Below are 18,503 nucleotides of genomic sequence, written 5' to 3' on the forward strand. Positions count from 1 at the left end.
CAACATACATTGCTTTCATCCATAGCCTGGAGAGTACCATCAAAAGGAATAAACAAACTCTTGCCCAGTTATTTAAAGTAATTTTATTTAGATTTTTTAAAGGGCATTCAAAACATGATGTTTTTCTTTGGATTGTTTAATTTGAAAATGTTAATGATACAACCAATTGTATTTAATAGAAACCATGTACAAGGTGGAAAAACTTCTGAAGTACACATAGAAGAAGGAGGGCTATTGCATGAAAAAATTTAAATATTGAACTTCTCCCATACTTAAAATTCAGCATGAGCATAAAAAGACAAAATATATCTATTTCCAGATGTATCTTTGATACCTTTGGACAAACATTTTGGAAGCCTGATGTTTCATAATTAACAGACATGACATTAGAAAGATTGTCTGAAGTTTGCCTGTTGCAGTCAGCATGGATTCTCATGGTTATTTTGTGAAACGTCTCTAAAAACTGCCATACGGTCATTACCATTATCTTAATGTGTCTGCTACACTAAGTTTTGTAGTTGGAGTCTTGGTATATCCAGTTAGGGATCAGAAACAAAACTGAACAGTTAAACTGAAATATCAAAAACATATCAATGATCAAAACATTCTGGAATTACAGAGATGAAAATCAAATTACAAGAACACTAACTGTAAAATTATGTTCTCTCTTGCTTACCAATGCCTATTAGTCTACAAAAAGAAAGCAGAAACATAAATTCCTAATTCTGTGAAGTGCAGTCTTGCAGAAATGGCATATTGTGCCCTCTGTAAGTCTTCATGACTTCTTTGCATTGATTTCTTGTAGTTTTTGAGTTATAAGGAATTATTTGGCAAGATCTAGTCCTTATCTACAGGGATATAGAGAAACACAACATGATAATCAGAATGACACAATTTTGAATACCAACTGTGAGTCTGGCAAGTCCTGGATCTCATTTAGAGTACCTGTACTTCTATCATGGGAAAGCTCTGAAATACTAGACTCCAGCCAGGGATTAGAAAAGATAGACTCGGGGTACTGAGAACAAAAGCAGCAACAACAGCAAAGTCTGGTTTCCTTAGAGTAGTAGTGAAATGGTCTTTGGCACAGACAGAAGCAAAAATACCAGAATCCCATTCTCTGCATCAGAAGGTTTTGTCAGCTACTAACCTGCAGGCATGGAGAGGACAGAAGTTGTGCAAGATCACACGTAGAGGGAGGGCAGTGAAGGACTATGGCTTGAGCTTTATCAACACAAGCAGAGAAAAAGGGGACACACAGGGCTGATTCTGACATTCTCTGGAGTTTAAGAAGTGACTGTCTCCCTCTTCTGTGAAGGGAATGTAATGTGGGGCATTTGGCTCTCCTAGATTGGTCTAGGAAAATGCACAGGCAGCAAAGGTTATAAGCTTTTTTTGACAGAGGAGACATCCTAATGCTACATTCAGCTTTCTGAGGTACAGGTTTGTGCAGTGTTTTAAGTTAAAACTTGCCAATTATTCTCTCTTTTCTTGCAAAAAAAAAATAAATTAATAATGTATTTTTATTATACTTTTCAGATGATCCAATTTCATCCCCTTTTTAAAGGGGAATGAAAGAAGCAAGCAAGGTAGTAATCAAGAGAGTTGGAAAGCTAGGGTCCTTATCAAAATGGGCATAAGACAATGTGATCTACTGAAATGACTTTTTGGCTTCTCCAAGAAGCCAAGAGTAAGTACTTGAAAGCTGCATTTTCTAAACAGACTATTAAAATAATGTTTCTTTTTTAAAGTATTTGTCAGTTTTTCATTATTATTTTATCACCAAAAAAAATATTATCAATGAAGAATTTTTAGAAGGAGGAATTCTTCCAAATCTTTATTTTTATTTTTTCTTAGGCATAATCTGATACTTAGTGCATGATAAATAGCACTTACTACCTGTATCCAAAAAGTATTTCCTTCTGAGTTATATCTTTAAATTATTTCTGATTGTTGCTACACACTATACTTTTAAGATCTAGCAGGAGAAGGCAGATAATATAGAGTCTGATTAACCTCAAATGCAAGATTATTCTGCATGAATAATTATCCAACTTCTGGAGTCACGCTTCGCTGAATTGCTACTTTTTTAAAAGATCTGTACCTGTATCAAGAGAAATATTTCAGGAGTGCATCATATTAAATATTTAATTCCAAATTATTGCTTGTGCAGCTTCAGAGAGTTTAGTTAATTTACTTTAGGGATTAATTTGGTTCTTAAGCTTCACTGCTTCATTAACATAGAATATACTTAGAGGCCAATAAAACAATCACAGACATATGTTATTTTTTTCCTCTTTAAGCAATGAAGAACAGAAAATCAATATGAAAGGGATTCTTCTATTCATAAGAGTATCTAATATCTTACAAGCCTACATATATTTTTGGGAATGAAAAATAAAGAGTTCATAAATGTTATTTTTTTGGCTGTGATCAAACATGCTATTCTTAACAAAAATAGAGTAATTCATACTGTGTTAAATTTGTGTTCAAGACAAGTCCATTACATTTTAAAATCAGTACTTATGTTTTTTCTGTAAACTGTGACTGGCTTAAAGCGGGATTAATTTAGGGAAGCCCTTTAAGCCCATTTCACACAGGCTGATGACAGTGCACTCTTTTTAGGAGTAGGAGGCTCCCCTATTTCTAGATCTTCAGACAGCAAAGTTTTTCTCCCAGCTGCAACTGTGTCTAACATCTCCTCCTACATGGCTCCTGCCTGTGTTTCCAATAGGATATCTGCCACTGGTCTGGCAGTCCTGTTTCTTTCCCAGAAAGGGGAGAAGGCAACAGGAGAAGTTCCTTCAAGCCAAGAAAGAAAAGGAGCTAAAAACACCTTATAGTTATTGCGCATGTTCTGCCACCTCCACTGAGAGGCAAATATGAAAAGTTTCATTTAAAAACTTTTTAAAACCAGTGTGAAAGGTTCATTACAATATAATAATAAATAAGAACAACTACAGAAACAACAACGATGATAACAAATGGCATATTAGACCTGGTACATCTTGTATATCCTTGCATTACTTCTCATGTGCTGAAAGGTGTATGGACTCTTCCCTGTGAAGCACTGGGAGAAATGTAAGAACAGCATGCAGAACTTTTCAGGCAGAGAGAGAAAAAAAAAAAAAAAAAAAAAAAAAACAACCCCAAAAAAACTAACAACAATTTCCTGGGATTACTGCCAAAAAATGCCAGAAGGAAAGAAGCATGCATTGAAATGTATGTCTGTATGCAGCCACATTCTCTCAAGATCACTGTACAATGACTTACTGCTACAGGTGCTGCTGCTACTATTGATACCATCTAGCCTATTTAGCATGAAAAGGCCACGAAGGAGATCTAAAGTTAATGCATTTTTCCTTGTCCAAAGTCCTGTGTATTAAAAAAAAGCATGGAACTTCTTTTACTAATTATACAGAATATGTGAGAAGAACAGCCTCAGCGGCGCACCATCAACCCTGGGGATTCAGTATTCACAAAGGAAAAATGACTCCTCACAGAGACATCCTTTCTATTTTACCATTTTACATGGCCTTTGACTCATTTTTTTAATTGACCTTTTCTAAATCACAAAAAAGAAAGAAAAATATGGCAGTTTTACAGAAGTCTAAAGATGCTTTTTTTTTAATGCATCAGTTCATGCATTTGCAGTTCTCTAGTAAGATCAAATTTCTCTCTCTCTCAAGCTAGACCTGGTATTATTTTCATTATTTTAAAGAAAACTATTAAAGATAGAGATGGTAAACATTGCTTTAAAATAGTTCTCATAAGTTTCTAAAGATTCTTGCCACAATACTAAAGGCAGACTCTTCGCAATTTACTTTTTAAACTGTTTTCAAGTCAAAGAGCATTTATTCTGCATTGATTTGTTAAGAAGCGTGGAAGACATAGGTGGTTTTATTTAGACTTTGAGCAAACATGCTACAAAATTGAAATAACTGCATGGAAAGAAGGCCCTGAGCAGATGGCTTCAATTAAGCACTGACCTTCCAAGAAACTGATTGATGAGTGGGAGGAGCCTGGGGCTTACACAAATCCACTTCCTTCTCTTTCCCCTCTTTTTTTCATTTTGCAGTGAAAAGGGAAGAGTGGTGTTTAAGAACATACTATCTTGGGAAGCTGGGGCTGGTCAGGGGACTGGTATAGGATGGACCAGGAAACTTCTTTTTATAAGAATGTTATGAACTTGTAGGAATAAGAGAACTTCCAAGGAAAACAATGAAGAGATGTTGACTCTGAATGCTTGTATGCAACTTTTAATGACTCTTGCACTGCTGCAGTCCTTTTTCCTCTGTTTCATGTTGTGGTCTGGTGCCTCTGATCCATGAGGCTGACATCTGGTGTTAATGGCTGGATGTCCTGGGGCGAGGGGACAGGGGGACAAGGAGAGAGAGTGATGTGAGACAAGAGGACATGTCCAGGAGGCTGAAGGAAAGAAACATGTCCTACTCTTTCTCAAGAAATAAAAGCAGATAGGAAATACACGGCACTTTTAGGTCAGGATATGAAGAGAACCCCATATTCCATTACTAGCAATGGAAAATGCAATGTGTTGTTTCTCAGGCTGAAACTGTTTCACAGTGCATTCAGTCCAGGAATAAACATCTATGCTACTTGATACCTAGCAGCATTTTCCCTAAGAACCATAAAAGCCATCAGACTATTGTAGCCTTGGTCCATTATTTGTTCAGGGATATCAGAGGAGATTACAATGTGCCAGAGGACAAACTTTAGGATCATGAAACTACTCTCTTGAGACACAAGTACAAAAATCACTTCACACCTTCCTTAAACAGCCTTATAGAAGTTTTCCATCTAACACTGGAAATGCATGCTGTGAAATAATATCAAAGATGAAGACTAAGATGAATGGCTGCTATTTTAGCTTGGCTACAGTGAATTAAGTGCTGTAAGCATCAGTAGGCTTTTTCATCATTTCAGTGTGCTAGGGTTGATGAATGCCAGGCCCACTGTTTAGCATACATGAAACCTGGGAAGATAAGGCCAAACCAATAGAGAGGGTGGGTAGTTACATTTTGCAGTTGAGATCATCTGGCATATATGAGAGGACTAGCCCAGAGAAGCTAGGGGAATCTGGGAAGGAAAAGGAAGGATTACTCAAGAACACAAACAAAAACTCAACAAAGAAACAGCAAAAAAATTATCATAAGATAAAGAAGTATCACACAGTTATTCTTGTTATTGTCTCAGGAAATTTGACTCAGACAATCAAATTTTGAAGTTCCTCTGCAATGCTGGAGAACATTAGCCCAGAGGTTTATGACACGGTTGTGCAAGAAAGACTGCGCAAAACAGATAACGAATGTAAAAACGTTGTCAAAACAAGAAATCTCAGCAGACTGTAAGGATTCAAGCTATCTCAGAAAACACAGATATTGGAGAAGGGCTCTGGAGAAGTCCAGTGCATTTGAAAGAACTATTTTTATGGAGAACTGGACACAGACTGATGTCTATTGAGCTTTAAGGGTCTTGGGGAGCTGCTGCTTAAGAAAACCCTGACTTTAGCATTAAAGACACACAGATTCCATTGATTTCAGCAGTGCTATAAGGAACTTCTCCCAGCTGGAAATAAAGTGATTGAATACATGGAACTAACTGAGAATAGAGTTTTGAATTAATACTATAGGAATGTATTCCTCTAGACAGAGAGAATATACAACCTCAGAGTATGCACCTTTTATGCACAGCAAATGTAATTTGTCTAAACAACAAATGGAGGAAAATCATAGTCATGACTATTGGCTTATACTGTGCATAAGGCAGTCTTTGCACTGAAATTATATCCATTCATGGTAACTGTGTTCAGAATTTGCTGATATCTTTACAAATCCAGAAAGCCTGCAGAGAAAATAAAGAAAGTACTAAAGAAAGCTATGTTCAGAGCATTGCCAGAAGGAAAAAATAATACAATCAGAAGTAAACTAAAGGTATGAGTTTAATTTTATGATTGTTGACAATTCCTGTGTCCACCACTTTTTCTGGTATTACAGCTACAAAATATTCTTCGTATTTGTTATAACACTCTCTGAATTCTCTCCCTTGTCATTCCTACCATCACTATCTTCTACAATTCCTGTCAGTTAGCTTTCTTATCTCAGCTTACTCTATTTTCAAATCTGAGCTGTAAACGGATCATCTTTTCCCTCTTTATTTTGTTTCTCCTGAAGAGTCTGTTGTTTGAATGCAAATATGATTTTAAAATGAAAGTGCAAATATACGTTGCAAAGTTAGAAAGGTTCTGAAAAGTAAAAGGGGGAATTACCAGGGAAATATAATATACCTATGTATACTATGTAAACTATGTTTCTCCAGTAAACTATGTTTCTCCATGAAAACAACCATGCTACAAAAATGTTTTTGCTTCCTTAAAAACTGTAATGAGATCTTTGGGTCCATTAGAGACATGGTATGAATCTGCAAGCACTTAACATAAGCACTCATAAGGAAGCTAGCAGAAGATATCAGTTTGTACTTTGAATCCATTATGATTCCTTAACATACAGTTTGTTTAAGGAAAGATTACTTAGCATGTGCAATTATTAAGTCTCAAATCTTAAGAGGCTCCACTGTTTAATTGTAGTTCATGAAAGCTGGAACTTTGTTCTTATATGGCAAATCTGATGACAGAAAAGTTAGTGGAGCTAAAAGTACAGAGAGCAGCAGACAGTGATCTGGATCACTTATGAAGGTGAACCTATTTAAACAGTGTGTTTGTAAGTTTTACAATCATATACAAAATTATGCCTATAGAATTAAGAGTGCAAGACTTAAAATGTGAGTCTACAGAAACCCAGTTATAGTTAAAAGGATTTAAAATCTAAGGTAGAAAGTCACCTACAGCTTCAAAAAGATGCTCTATGAAGCTACATATTATTATTTGATAGTTATGCAGTGGGGTAGCAAAAAGTGGGTTAAGACACTTCTTAATGACAGCAATGATATATGCATATATGCACATGCCTAGTATTGAAGTTTTACAGAGTATATTACTGGAGAATGAACACTGAGTTGTTGCTTGTTTTCTTGTCTGAAGTGGTGTAAACACAATTTGCAGTGATTCCTAACAAGCTTAAAGAACCTATTTTATCTGAGAGGCTAAAGATGTCATTTTACAACAGAATGCAAATTACTCAACACGGTTATATTTTTGAAGGGGAAATATTTCTTTCATCTAGTAAAGAATGGCCTAACAAGGTAAGTACAGACCAAGATAAGCATGCAACTAAAAAGTGTAAGATTTTTAATCAAGACAATGTTCAATCAAACCAAAGGAGAAATAATCAAATTAGTTCAGATCCTGGTGTGGATTTCTATGAGACTGATGTAGCTTTCTGCCAGGAACTCCACTGAAGCATCAGTAAGAAGTATGATATGCGAGAACTAAGCTATTTTTCTGCTATTTAAATACCTTCAAATAATTTGAGATGAAGCTTCAGTTTATGCAGTTGGGTGCTGGCTTAAATATAAGCATATCCTTAATAACTCCACTCTAAATACACACAGAAACATTAATTACTATGACTAAATCTCAATTAAATATGCTAAGCAAAAATGTCAAAAGTCAATTAGATGATTTTAAAGGTCATCTAGTCTAATTGTTCTTCAATGAGCAAGAATTTTTTCACATCTTTGGAGAGGCAACAAAACTCAAAACCTTTTGGTTCACAGATGAGTAGCTGTGGGGATCTAAGCACAGAACTGACAGGAGGTTGTTTTGTACTTTTTTGTTGTTTTGTACTTTTACTCCTTTTGACATCTTGCAGGAATTAGGGCTACAGCTATGAGATATGCCATGAGATGTATGGCTAAGGTGATGATGGCCTGCTGAAGGAGTGATGGGCTCTCAGGTGGGGAATGACCCCTAATGCTGCCATCAGCCAGGTGGAAGAGGGACTGATGCCCTCACCTTCGAGGTTCTGCTCCACCTTTGCACAAGACCCATAGTCTGTAATCTCTGAGCTACTCTTAATATGATACTCCATTTAAATATAAAGTGGCTGCCCATCACCATCATTTATGACATAAATTACAGAATATTTGACTGGTCTCACCTCCAGTACCAAAAGTATAAACCTGCATTTGAAATCCTCTAGGGCAGAGGATGAAAATACAACCAACTTTGCAGATAAGTAAATGGGCTTGCTCCCATTTACTATCCCAAAAACAGGGGCACCTCTTTGGCTGAGTTTTGCATTTCCAACTGAGTTGGAATATACTCAGGAATAGTTAATATATAGTATGGTACACACAGTACACGTACAAGGTACACTTATATTTTGCAGGTCTAGTGAATTTTTCACTGGCTATCTAAAAGAATCTATAATTTGTTGCTCCAATAAACTGCACTATTGGTGACTCTTATGTTTGTGAAAGTTCCTACTGAAGTCCAGCAGACTTACAGCACTGCAATATTTCACTTTTTGTGAATCTGCTCATGAAAGTTCTTACTGAACTCAACCAGAATTATGCTCCTGAATTGATTTTAATTAGAAATGAGGCCCACCCGCACCCAGACCCTCTGATTTCTGAAAACAACAGTGTTTATTTTATGCCAAAGTTAATGCAACACATCTACATTTAGGAGCTGGTGACAACATTTTTGAAAAGAAGTTGAATAAAATTTTGAAAACATATTTTTTATTATTTCTGGAGCAAAATTTTAGAAATTTTAGTTGTTAAGCATCACTACATAGATATTTATTATTTTAAAACAGAAAAATACGGGTTTGTGTGTTTGTTTTGCTATTAATATGAGTTTTTATTTTTTTCAAGGAAAAAAGATTTCTCAAAAAGGCAAGAAGTCAGTTTCATCTTATAACCTTGGTAAGTACTACACAACAATAATAATAAATAAAATTAAAATTAATAGCAAATATTATTATTTTATATTAATTCAACTGAAGATCCATCTCAGTCTTTTACAGACACCCTCATCAATTTCTTTAGAAACAGAGGATTTTACATAAAACAATCCACAAAACCAACTAATGTAATGACAGGCTTATTAACACACAAAATTTGAGCCATTTAGCAGCCAGTTAATGTTGTCTTGGAGGACACTGAAATAAGTCAACAGAACATTGAAGTATACATTAAGTTTAGGAATATGCTTAAATCTGTCCTTGATCTGCAATGCATTCAGGTGGATGTCTATTTCTAGTGAGATCCGATCCCATGCCTGTATACTTTGTTACACATAATCTCACCTACAACATCATTACAGGGAGCACTTTATAATTAAAGCACTCTCTCTTTATTCTTACCAACTGCCAAAACAGCTGCTCTTTCCCCCCTATTCAGCCACTTTATCGTATCATCCTTTGACTTAATGGATGCCAGGATTTAACATGGATATGGTATTCTAAGTGAGAGCTTTTCAATCCACAGTAACTACTTTTCTTCTTCCTCTCCCAACACAACACATGAATCTAATGAACAACTGCATGCAGAGTGGTTAGAATCTCCTTGCCACCATAGGGAGAAATGGGGAACTGTCATCCCTTCTGACTGAATTTTCCTTTATGAATCTGTTTCCTAGTAGTATCCATATTGACAAATGCCCTCAAGGAAAATAACTTAGAGTAACTGGTAAGTTAATTTTTTTTTTTAATCTAAATGCACATGAAGATGTATAATTTGTCCCTGTCCTTTCCCACAGAATGTGAATGCTTTAGGAGACCTCTGCTGCTTGGTGCCTGCCTGGAGGCAACATGGATCTTAACCTCTGTTCCCTTCACACTCACTCTCACACATGCCAGGAGATTGCAAGAGATGCATGGCTCAGGCATCATTCGACTTCTCAGACCATAGGACGAATCTTGTGTGTGAATCATTCAAACACTGAGACCACTGAAGATTTTTTCTAGGCATTGGTATAGCAACAAACCAAGCTTAAAAAGTGGGTTTGGCCACCCATGTAGATTAATTCAGAAGAATAAATGCTGAATTAGTCCTCAGAATGTGTCAGTGGTTATAGCTGACACAATATGGTCTTCAGGTATCTCTGTGTTTGAAGTCCCAAACAAGATCAAAGCTGCTTCACACAATGAGATCAATACCTGAAACTTTAGAATACTGGTGAAGCAGCAGCAGCCAGACAGTGAAAGTGAAAGCAGACCACATCTCATGCCCAGTGTGAGTGACTTTAAAAGGTAGGAGCCTTTCAGAAATGACAATGGGTCAATGTTATCGTGTGTTTGGGAAACATATTCAAACAATGGGCACAAAGTAGAATAATGCTTTCACTTGCAGAATATTTTCATCCTCTCATGTAGTGTTCCATCACCAATCTGAAGAGGGAGCAGAGAAATTGCAGAAGGCAATGTCTTAAAAAGGACAACCATGTGAGAGTAGCAAGTACTGGACCAATTTAACTCCTCAGTGTTGTTACTGAAAATTTTGATCCACCTTCCTTTACTCTGAGTTTTTTCCTGGTGTTTTTTCTTTAGTTGGTTGGGGTTTTTTTGTTTGCTTGTTTGTCTGCTGTTTTGTTTTTTCTCTGTAGTTCAGGTAGTCATAAGAGATGATGCAAAGGATGTGGACAGGACTGAGGAGCTAGGGGCAAAGATACTGTAGTACAATGTGAACACAGAGCCTCAAGCTTGTATGCTGTCTTGGGAAATTTCATCATCAGAAAAGGGTCTTGATTCTTCAACATAAATTCAGTGGTCTACAAGAATTTAGAATTTTTTTTCAATATCATGTTTTCTGTAAGCAGAAAAAAAAACCTGACTCATTACCAAGATGTAAAGGATGCAACACTTTCTAAGTAGGCTGTATTAATTTCTTAATCTGCATTTCAATTCATGTGTAGATGAGGTGCTCGTTAATAAAGCATATGTAGATTTCAGTGCTTCAGAAGCTGGTATCATATAAACATCCAAATGGTATCCTACCATCCAAATGAGGCACGTGAAAGCTTGCATTCAAAAAACTTTACTCAACAGCTTATTTTCAGCCAGACCAGGAGGCTTATAAGAAAAAGTGGTTCAAACTTAAACCAGAGTATGGAAGACTTTTTGGTAACTTCAGAAATGCTTTTTCTTTGCTTAATTTCTCTCTCTTTTTTTTTTTTTTTTCCCTAAATGGGATTTCTGGCTCCAAATATAATTGTATAACTAGGAGCTGATATTCATAAAATCCAAACCCGGAGATTTTTACTCCCAAAGAGTAGTTTACTGTTTATTAATAAACTGTCTTGTCCAAAAGACACAAGAGAGGGAAACTCTGCTATACACTTCATGTTTAGTCTATCATATATCTGCTTCTCATTAAGCCACTGTGCTTATTTATACTACATGGGTTTAATGTAGTTTCAAACTTTTCAAAACTGAAAATAACTTACTTTGTTCTTGTGTTGGGTTGATGTAGCCAGAAATGTGTATTCTATCACCACCTGTTGAAGCCGCATGGGGCAGTGATTCCTTATCCCCATGGTACATATTATCTGCTCATGGGCCATTTTTAAACCAGCTGGGGCAAGCATCTTTATCCTTTCCACAACCCATCCTCCCTCCAGGAAGATATCATCTGCTGCTGGCCCATTCAGTCCCACTGCATGACTGATAAAATTACATCATCCCACTGGGAGATGCTCCAGCCAGGGGAGGAGCCAAGCCTTTCCTACCTAGATAAAAAACTGAGAAAGATACCATCTTTCCACTGGATTCCAGAGGAAAGCTGGACCTTTCCACATCACCCCTGGACCTTCAGAGAAAAACTGCACCTTCTACAGGAGCACTGCTCCAGCTGAACCACATCTGCCACTGCAGGAGGATGCAGCCACCATTGAATGGGACTGCTACCAAACACCCTGATTGATGGGGTTTCAGGTTGTATTCTGACTCTGTCAGTATTTTTGGGATTGTTCTTTGTAATACTGTATTTCTATTTTAATTTTCCTAGTAAAGAACTGTTATTCCTAATTCCCATATCTTTGCCTGAGAGCCCCTTAATTTCAAAATTGTACTAATTTAGAGGGAGGGGGTTGACATTCTCCATTTCAAAGAGAAGCTTCTGCCTTTACTGGCAGATATCCATCCTTCAACCCAAGACAGTTCTGTTAGAAATTCACATAAAAATCAATGAAGACAGGAAAAATACTTAAATGGCATGCTGCTCACGATTTCACAAGCTGTATCGCTACAGAAAGGATGAGACAAAAGCAGCTTTAATACCATAAACTATTCATACTTTCATCTCTCAGGGATATCTGAGGCTCTTCACTCCTGCATACTTCCTCTCCCTGCCTACCTTCTTTTCTGCTGTTAGCTGGAAATTAGTTCATTTTGAAACAGTGAGTTCTGCAGAATTTGTAATCTTCTCAGCAAAAGAGCAAACACAGATATTGCCTATATTGCTCCACATATTAGAATCGGAATATTTTCTAAAAAGCTCTATCTGCCTCTCCTCAAGGAGATTCAAGGTCTTGTGCTGTTAGTCTCTTGTTCAAAATGCTCAATTGATTTAGGCTAATTTTCATCAAAACGTATTTAAAGTCATGCAGTTGTGCAAACAATTGCTGGACTTCTCTCCAAAACAGCACTGATAGAGTTTGCTCTACTGTTGGTCTCCCCTGCTATATGTTCCTTGTTGGTTGAGATGAAAATCCTACTCACAGGGCTTGAGCAGCAGATGTAATGCACAGCAGAGGTTTCATCACGTATGAATTATCTAAAAGTAATGCCAAGGGTGACCTGCATTTAATGAAGTACTGCAGAGTGCACTTTATTGAAGTGTCTGTCCTCCATGCATTTTCTTCTTCTGTTGTTGGGAGGAGAAGGGAGCAGTTTGAATGTGCTTTGCGGGCTTTTTAAAAACATGGACAAAAAAGGACCACGAATTAATATTGAAAAAGGCTCAGCAAGAGCTAAGCTGCTCTACCAACTGGTAATTTTAGCCACAACATTTGCTCATGTGATATATACAGGAAGACACAACTGAACATAGATGCAGGAATCTGGAAAGCTGGAGTTCTGATGACCTCATTCCATGGGGTCTATATGGCATCTGTCTCCAGTTAAAGGGGCATACTGATTTTTAACAATTGGGACAAGACATAACATCCTAAAACTAAATACTGCTCTCCATTTTCTTTTTTGACACACATCAAGATCTCCTCAAAGAATCACAGAATATCTCAAGTTGGAAGGAACCCACAAGGATTATTAAATTCAACTTCCTCCCCCTCACAATAGTACCTAAAACTAAATAATATGACTGAAAGCACTATCCAGACTTTCCTTGATCCTATATACTGAATGGTTAGTAAATTGCCTTACAATTGCATAACACCTAATTTTTACCTCCTGACTGGGAAGTAATATAGTAACTGTTTGTGTCAGAAGTTTCTAGAAGTCTCATAGGTTACGAGTATGCCTCTGATGAGGGCAAACCTAACACGTCACACTATTTCATTTCTTATCAATTAGACCACAAGACAGGCAAGCCTCAGAATTAATTCCACACTGTGGCTGTGTACTTCTGGTCTTTTTTGGCATTTCTGATGCTAGTTCTTTAGGTGAAAAAATGTGTAAAATATTATTTAAGTAGATACACCTTTCCTGAAGCATCTGCAATTTTAGGATGCAAACAACAGCAAAACAAGACATAAAGTTTGAAACAAACCAGTATTTTTTCTATTAATTAAATTACCTCTCCTTTTTTCAGTAAATTAATACAGTATTCAGTACTGTGTGGCATAAGAAATTGTTTTGCTATTTGACATTACCTGATTTTGATTTTTAAAAATCTGAGAAGTGGATAGTTAACTAAGCAGTTGCTCTGGAAAACTGCTCTTGGAAAGCAATGATTCCTTCTCCTTTGTAAAGAGGAAAAACAATTAAAAACCATTTAAAAAATTACTTCAAGGTAATTATGTATCTCTCTTTATACATCAATGGTTTTCCTGCTGAAGTGCAATGTAAGATGAAAGCCAAAATATACCAGAATGTGCCCCAGTATGACATACAAAAACTAAAAGCAAGTACTTATCAAATGCCATTAGAAATTCAGCAAAGATTTTGAGGCATTATTATTTCCTTACTAACTGCAAAAACTACTCAGAAAAAGTCAGTGCAGGAAAATAGAGTATTATACATATATGATATTCCATGAAGAACATTACACAGACAAGTGCCTACAATTTCTTAAAGTGACTCAGTTGCTGCCTGAAAAAAAATCATTTAAAAAAAAATGAAAAAAAAATCATTAAAAAAAAAATCATTTAAAATAAATCATGTGAAGATAGAAGTGGATACTCTGCTTCTAAACACACAATCACAGTAGTCAGTAGGCAGAGGAATGTGTGCTTTTGCTATATGATTTATTACCAAATCTCTGACACACAGGAAAAGGTCTCCCAAAGCAAGCATGGAAATTATTTTGGTATTGCTTCTTGCTTCAGTGAAAACACTGGCACAACCCCCAGATAATGCTGGCTTCCATTTTGTGTTCCTGGGCACTTCCAGGTGCTTATCTAGGAGCCAGAACTGAACATTCCAAAGGAACAGACCAAGAAGCCTATCTAGTCCATCTGTCTTCAAACTATTTGCTAATCTTGCTAAACTATCTCCATTAATAATATCTTTTCAGTAGACATGGATAAATCAATTTCTACAGGCTTTTGATTACTTAAATATGCTGCTGTCTTCCGAAAGGAAATTAATTTAGGTCATACTGTGTATTGCTTGACCTCAAGCTATTGTTCTGCCTTGTCCACAGAGACCAACAAAACACGTTTCCACATGTAGATTTGCAAGGTAATGTTTGGCAGGCAGAGTGGTTCTTTTAGCAGCACTTCTGCTGAAGTTAAGTCACAGATCATCTTCTTAACTTTGTAGAACACATGCAATAAAACCCAACAGTATGAAAGTGCATGCAACAACTGAACCAAGTTACAAGATATGCAAAACGCTTTCAAGCATGCCATGCCACCTCAGAAAGAACAACCATTTGGCTTCCACTCCATAGAGGAAAGGAGAGAACAGCTCTTGGGACAGCAATAAAAAGAGAGTGAGGTTTTTCCTTAGCTCTCAAACAAACTTTTAGGAGGTCGTAAAGGAGACTGACATGCATTCATTTGCTGTGGTGCTAGCATATGGCAGGTGAAATTCTTTCTTGAATTCTGCCTCCCCGGACCTGGGCCAGCACTCAGATCCACTGTGACCTCTCCTTCTTCTTTCACCTCTTTCCAGCCCATCTCATCAGGCTCCTGTCACTCCTTCCTTTGTCCCTCTGTCTCCTTTCACAGTCTCACCCACCATAGCTGTCCTCATTAATGGCAAGGCCAGGGATGTAAAATCTTTTACTGGGAGGAGAGGCACAAAGCAAGCCAACTCATCAGTGGCATAAGGGAGGCTACTCCCCTGTCTAACTCATCACCTCCACCTTATTCCATGGCTACAAGACGTTCAGAAATGTACATTACTCACTGCTGATAAAGGTTTATTAGTCCCATTCTGGCTGCCATCCAGGGTCAACTATACTGTGTCAGAGCAGAAGGGTCTGTCCCTCCCTGCGAGCCAGTACAGCTCACCTGGGAACTCGCAGCTGTAACTGGAGAGCACTGTGTAGCACACTGGAGGAATTTTCTGAAGAAATGAAGTAAACTGGGGTCACCAGACACTTCATTGAAGCTCAAAGCAGTGCTTGCTTCACAGTCCTCACTGAAAGTGAAAAGTGAGCAATTTTCCCAGGGTTCTGGTTTCCGCATCAGAGCTCAAGACAGCAAGCCCTAGATGCAAATAATTTAGCATGGTGGATTGCTCTCAATTGCAATATAAATTACATTTCACCTGTTTATATCAGAAACCTTACAGTGCAAATATACCAATAAATGTGATGACTGATGACCAATACTGACTAATGAGGCCTCTCAGCAAATCTTTTACCTTCAACAGCTTTCTAAAAACCTCAGTACATCACTCTACATCTATAATTGTGCAACAATGTTACATAGCTATTTGATCCAAGAAATTACTTTGTTATTATTCACCAAGTAATTGGCAAATGTTCATTTCCACCACAGTTCAGTCACATGGTTTTACTGTGCCTTGCTGGCCCTGCTATAATCTTCTTCCACCCTGAACACCCTAAAACACACAGCATTTGTTGATCTGCTTGTTTGTGAAAAGCCCACAGAACTAGAACCTAGTTCTCACAATCTGTTGGACAAACAGCACAGTCAGGCACTGTATGTTCTCTTAGGTTTACTGACTTCTATTTGAGTATGTATTCAGGAGTTTTTGAAAAAATACGTGTTTTCATTATGCTTTTCTAATATGTTTTTCTTATTTGTAAAAAATGTAAAAAATCCATACAGGTAAATTACAACTGCAGAAAGCTGTGCCTCCTGTGCCTGTGAGATTCCAGTTTCAGCCTACGACTACGAAGCTCCTCTTGAAGTGGGGAACAGGAAGAGATGGTCAACAACAACAGTACTCTGACTGAAGTCTGCAAAAGTTAGTTATATTAACCACAACTTTGCATATATTTCTATTTTTTAAATATATTTACTCATCTTGTTTTTAATATATATTGACATATTTACTTTCTATAGCTTCCTATGCAGACAAGAGAAAGAAACTCATTTAAACAACTGGCAGACACAGTGAAATTGATTAGGCACAAAGCCACCTCAGTCATTCTGAAGACACTTTTTATTGTTAGCTCCAAGTTAAGCAAAATAAAAAATACAGAACAGCTGACTTCAACCTCTTTCAGCCAAAACCAGCAAACTGATTGTATATAATTAATCCAATTATTGGCCAACAGGTTATTTTGTAAACATTAGTGGAAGAGAAGACCTTTATTAAATTTAACATGATGGTATGAAGGTAGCTGAGCTCTGGGAATGACATACGGGACGTAGTTGTCTTTCGACTCAAAATTTTGAAGAGGATGTTAACTAGGGATGTTTTTTATTTTATATCAGTTTATTCCGAGCAAACTGGACCTGATTCTGTAGGTCACTTCTGAACAACAGTTGGATTGGTAAAGTTTCATATGCTAATTAGTCTATAAAAATATTCTGTTTTACTCTGAAGCACGGATGCCTCAAGATTCAGAAGTTATGCTGAAGAAATTTACTTTTTTCCAACTTTCTTTGTTTTGGGGGGAGGGAAGTCAGAAGAAAATAACCTTTTCTTTCTTTTAAATGCTGTGATGGCTCAAAAGAGAAAAAATGACTGATTTTCTCTTGTAACTTTTTTGCCATGGATATCAACAAATAAAAATGCATTATTTCTAGCCTAAAAAATTAAAATTACAAGTGGTACTTGTGAGGAAAAACCTTGGAGAGGAAAAACATTAATCAGATATGACTTGACAAAGCCTTTGAATAAAAGGACTTCTGTTAACAAATCTGAGCTGCATTTATGGCCTTGTTGGAAATTGCACCAGTTCAAAGGGCAAAGGTATCAATCTTAACCCTAAAAGAAGTTACTTGTTAATCCAAATGCAAATCTCTGCATGATAGTTCACTCATTACTTTCTCAAGAAATTACTCAAGAGTAATTTCTTGTTACTCTTACTACTTTCTCAACAACATGTCTGCAGCCAATAACCTAAAACCTCTTCCAGCACAGCAATGACTGAAACCATTAACCAACCTTGAACTCATTTTCTTCCCTTCACCTTACAAAGCTAAGAAAGATTAACAAGAGCAGCTATGGTAACAATCACAAACAGAGTCATATCAGGATGTCTTTTATGTCCCAAGTCAGTCCTGAAGCCAACTCACTCACATACTTTTAGCTATTCCCCCTTATGAAATAGCATGGACATGAATACTTTACTGATCTCTTTCAACAAAATGTCATAAAACCACCATCACTAATGATGTTGTAAATACATGGAGTTAATCAGTGGATGTAAATGTAACCAGCCAGGAACAGTCCTTTCACAGAGGGTCTGAAAATGAGAATTTTTTCCCACTGGGACAGAAATGAGAAATTGTGAAATTGTGCAAAAGAAACAGTGAAGTCCACTTGATGTTGTACAATCTGTTCTGTATTAGACTGGCAGTTGTGGCACAGCTGAGAGGTAGTGTGGCTAGACAGCACAGCTGGTTTTTAAATAGAGACTGCCATCTTTCTGATAAAATTAGAGGCAACTGCTCTAAGTATTTATTATCAGAGCACATCTCCTGTGAGGATAGATGGAGAGAATTGAGGTTGCTTATCCTGGAGAAGAGAATGTTCCAGGGAGACCTTACTGCAACATTTCAGTATTTGTAGGGGGATTATTAAGAAAAATTAGGACAAACTATTTACCATCACCTGTGGCTATAGGACAAGGAGCAATGGCTTTGAATCAAAAGAAGGCTGGTTCAGGTTAGATGTAAGGAAGAAATTGTTTACAAGGAGAGTTGTGAAATGCTGGACCAGGTTACCCAGAGATGTGGTAGGTGCCCTATCCCCAGAAACATTAAATATCAGGTCAAACAGGGCTCTGAGCAACTTGATATAGTTTAAGATGCT

General features: G+C 37.0%; 1 protein-coding gene across 2 annotated transcripts in view; it reads right to left on the minus strand.

Moving 5' to 3' along the window:
- PCSK5 (proprotein convertase subtilisin/kexin type 5) overlaps positions 1-18,503 on the minus strand; it is a 233,322-nt gene that overhangs the window by 160,410 nt on the left and 54,409 nt on the right. The gene's annotated exons all lie outside the window — the stretch shown is intronic.

This window comes from Oenanthe melanoleuca, chromosome Z, assembly GCF_029582105.1.
Source record: "Oenanthe melanoleuca isolate GR-GAL-2019-014 chromosome Z, OMel1.0, whole genome shotgun sequence".
Taxonomy (NCBI): Eukaryota; Metazoa; Chordata; class Aves; order Passeriformes; family Muscicapidae; genus Oenanthe; species Oenanthe melanoleuca.